The sequence below is a fragment of the Arachis hypogaea genome, chromosome 10 (genome assembly GCF_003086295.3).
Source record: "Arachis hypogaea cultivar Tifrunner chromosome 10, arahy.Tifrunner.gnm2.J5K5, whole genome shotgun sequence".
NCBI classification, from domain to species: domain Eukaryota; kingdom Viridiplantae; phylum Streptophyta; class Magnoliopsida; order Fabales; family Fabaceae; genus Arachis; species Arachis hypogaea.
The window spans coordinates 49647096-49651576 of record NC_092045.1 but is presented as its reverse complement, the minus strand read 5'-3'; the positions used below and the strand labels follow the sequence as shown (position 1 = coordinate 49651576).

The following is a 4481-nucleotide window of genomic DNA, read 5'->3' as shown; positions in this document are numbered from 1 at the left end:
TCATATCTTTTCAATCATATCTTTTTAAAATCAATTATTTTCAATCATATCTCTTTAATTTTGATTTCAACTTCCCTTTTTTATAACTCTTTATCTTTTCAAAATTGTTTTCAAATCTTTTTCAACTAATCAATATTTCTTATCTTTTTTAAAACCACCTAACTACTTTTCTCTCTCTTTAATTTTCGAAAATTCCCTCTCTCATCTCTTACTATTTAATCACTAACGCTCCTTCTCTCTTAGCAATTCAGACTCTCTCCCTCTCTATAAGTTCGAATTTTCTACCTCATCCTTCTATTCTTCTTTTCCTCTGACACATCAAGGAATCTCTATACTGTGAGATAGAGGATTCCATATTTTATTTGTTTCTTCTCTTTCATATGAGTAGGAACAAAGATAAAGGTATTCTTGTTGAAGCTGATCCTGAACCTGAAAGGACTCTAAAGAGGAAGCTAAGAGAAGCTAAAGCACAACTCTCTGGAGAGGACCTAACAAAAATATTCGAAAAAGAAGAAGACATGGCAGCCAAAAATAACAACAATGCCAACAATGCAAGGAAGGTGCTTGGTGACTTTACTGCACCAACTCCCGACTTCTATGGGAGAAGCATCTCTATTCCTGCCATTGGAGCAAACAACTTTGAGCTTAAGCCTCAATTAGTTTCTCTGATGCAATAGAATTGCAAGTTTCATGGACTTCCATTGGAAGATCCTCATCAGTTCTTGACTGAATTTTTGCAAATCTGTGACACTGTTAAGACCAATGGAGTTGATCCCAAGGTCTACAGACTTATGCTTTTTTCTTTTGCTGTAAGAGACAGAGCTAGTATATGGTTGAACTCACAACCTAGAGACAGCCTGAACTCTTGGGAAAAGCTAGTCAATGCCTTCTTAGCTAAATTCTTTCCACCTCAAAAGATGAGTAAGCTTAGAGTGGAAGTTCAAACCTTCAAACAGAAGGAAGGTGAATCCCTCTATGAAGCTTGGGAAAGATACAAGCAATTGATCAGAAGGTGTCCTTCTGACATGCTTTCAGAATGGAGCATCATATGTATCTTCTATGATGGTCTGTCTGAGTTATCCAAGATGTCATTGGACCATTCTACTGGTAGATCTATTCATCTGAAGAAAATGCCTACAGAAGCTCAGGAACTCATTGAAATGGTTACAAATAACCAGTTCATGTACACTTCTGAAAGAAATCCTGTGAGCAATGGGACAACTCAAAAGAAAGGAGTTCTTGAGATTGATACTCTAAATGCCATATTGGCTCAAAACAAAATATTGACTCAACAAGTCAATATGATTTCTCATAATCTGACTGGATTACAGGCTGCATCCGGCAGTGCTAAAGAAGCCTCCTCTGAAGGAGAAGCTTATGACCCTGAGAATTCTGCAATGGAAGAGGTGAATTACATGGGAGAACTCTATCGAAACACCTACAATTCTTCATGGAGGAATCACTCAAATTTCTCATAGAAGGATCAACAGAAGCCTCAACAAGGCTTCAATAATAATAATGGTGGGAGAAACAGGTTTGGCAATAGCAAGCCTTTTCCATCATCTTCTCAGCAACAAACAGAGAACTCTGAGCAGAATCATTCTGGGTTAGCAACCATGGTCTCAGATCTATCTAAGACCATACTAAGTTTCATGAATAAAACAAGATACTCCATTAGAAATTTGGAGGCACAAGTGGGTCAGCTGAGTAAAAGAGTTATTAAAACTCCTCCTAACACTCTCCCAAGCAATACAGAAAAGAATCCAAAAAGAGAGTGCAAGGCCACAACCACGTCCAACATGGCCAAATCTGTGGAGGAAGGAAAGGTAGTGATTCCCAGTGAGGAAGAACACTAGGGAGTTTCCCCTCTGAGGAACCAAAGGAATCTGAGGCTTATACAGAGACCATAGAGATTCTATTGAACCAACTTCTGCCATTCATGAGCTCTGATGAGTATTCTTCCTCTGAAGAAGATAAAGATATTACTGAAGAGCAAGTTGCTAAGTACCTTGGAGCAATCATGAAGCTGAATGCCAAGTTATTTGGTAATGAGACTTGGGAGGATGAACCTTCATTGCTCATTAATGAACTAAACACCTTGGCTCAGCTAAAGACACCTCAAAAGAAACCGGATCCTGGAAGGTTCTTAATACCTTGCACCATTGGCATCATGACCTTTGAGAAGGCTCTGTGTGACTTGGGGTCAAGTGTAAACCTCATGCCACTCTCTGTAATGGAGAAACTAGGGATCTATGAGGTACAAGCTGCAAGAATCTCACTAGAGATGACAGACAATTCAAGGAAACAGACTTATGGACTTGTAGAGGATGACTTAGTGAAGGTTGAAGGCCTTTACATCCCTACTGACTTCATAATCATGGACACTGGGAAGAATAAAGACGAATCTATCATTCTTGGCAGACCCTTCCTAGCCACAACAAAAGTTGTGATTGATGTTGACAGAGGAGAGTTGGTCCTTCAAGTGAATGAGGACAACCTTGTGTTTAAAGCTCAAGGATCTTCTTCTGTACACATGGAGAAGAAGCATGAAAAGCTTCTTTCAATATAGAGTCAAACAGAGCCCCCACATTCAAACTCTAAGTTTGGTGTTGGGAGGCCACAACCATGCTCTGAGAATCTGTGAGGCTCCATGAGAGCTCACTGTCAAGCTATTGACATTAAAGAAGCGTTTATTGAAAGGCAATCCAATTTTTATTTATCTATGTTAAAATTCCATTTTCCATTGTTATTTTATGTTTTCTTTAGGTTGATGATCATGTGGAGTCGTAAAAACAACTACAAAAATAAAAGCAAAACTCAAAAACAGCATTAAAAACAACACACCTTGAAGGAGGAGCTTACTGGCATTTAAACGCCAGTAAGGGTAGCAGAATGGGCGTTAAACGCCCAGCCTGGCACCATTATGGGCATTTAACGCCAGAAAAGTGCACCAGACTAGCGTTTAACACCAGAAAAAGGCACTAAGTTAGCCTTTAATGCTAGAAAGGAAAGAAAAGCTGGCGTTAAATGCCAGAAATGAGCAGCAACCTGGCGTTTAACGCCAGGATTGGCACTAGGGGGGCGTTTACACGCCAAAATGGTGCAGGAATGAGAAATCCTTGACACATCAGGATCTGTAGACCCCACAGGATCCCCACCTACCTCAACTCTCTCTCTCTCTCTTCTTCACACATTCCAATAACACACTTCCCCAAATATCCCTCACCAATCACCTCTATTTCTCTTCCCCAATACCCTTCACCAATCACATCCACCCACTCTTCCCCCAAAAAACCCCACCTACCTCACCATCCAAATTTAAATTTTTTCCCTCCCATACCCAACCCCTAATACATGAACCCTACCCCCTCTCTCCACTCCGATATAAACCCTTCATCCCTCCTTCATTTTTACACATTATAAACACTTCTTTCCCTCCTTGGCCGAACCACTCACACCTCTCCATCTCCTCCATTTTTTTCTTCTTCTCCTCCCTTCTTTCTTCTTTTGGTTGAGGACGAGAAAATATTTTAAGTTTGGTGTGGAAAAAGTGTTTGCTTTTTGTTTTTCCATAACCATTTATGGCACCTAAGGCCGGAGAAACCTCTAAAAAGAGAAAAGGGAAAGCAAAAGCTTCCACCTCCGAGTCATGGGAGATGGAGAGATTCATCTCAAAGGTCCATCAAGACCACTTTTATGAAGTTGTGGCCAAGAAGAAAGTGATCCCTGAGGTTCCTTTCATGCACAAAAGGAATGAGTATCCGGAGATCCGACTTGAGATCCGAAGAAGAAGTTGGGAATTTCTCACCAACCCCATTCAACAAGTCAGAATCTTAATGGTTCAAGAGTTCTATGCTAATGCATGGATCACCAAGAACCATGATCAAAGTGTGAACCCAAACCCAAAGAATTGGCTCACAATGGTTCAGGGGAAATACTTAGATTTCAGTCCAAAAATTGTAAGGTTGGCATTCAACTTGCCTATGGTGCAAGGAGATGCACGCCCCTACACTAGAAGGGTCAACTTTGATCAAAGGTTGGACCAAGTCCTCATGATTGGAGAGGAAGTGGAAGTTCATGAGATTATACCTCTAGAACTATCCAAGGTTGCTGACAAACCTTCCACTTTAGCAAGGTTAGCCTTCCCTCATCTCATTGATGATTGGATTTTTGACGGTTTAGAAATTCACTAATGAAATCTCGTTGTAAAGTATAGTTTCTAAACCAAGCAATAATCCTTTCATACAAAAGATTGTTTGTCACAAGTAACAAACCCCTAAATTTATAAACCGAAGTATTGAACCTCGGGTCGTTCTCCCTAGGAATTACAATAAAGTGTCTTGTTATTGGTTGTGAGTTATATTTGGGGTTTTTTAAGATTTTAGACAAGAAATATAAATGGCAAAGAAAATAAACTAACAACTAACAAAGCTCTTGGCAAGATATGAGTACTAGAAGTCCTATCCTAGTTATCCTCCTCA

The 4481-nt window shown here is 39.9% G+C and overlaps 1 non-coding gene across 1 annotated transcript; it reads right to left on the bottom strand.

Moving 5' to 3' along the window:
- Nucleotides 1-923: 923 nt before the first annotated feature.
- On the bottom strand, nucleotides 924-1031 carry LOC112719187 (small nucleolar RNA R71). The gene has a single exon (XR_003161498.1). It is a non-coding gene; the product is annotated as a small nucleolar RNA R71 (small nucleolar RNA).
- Between the last annotated feature and the right edge of the window lie 3450 nt (nucleotides 1032-4481).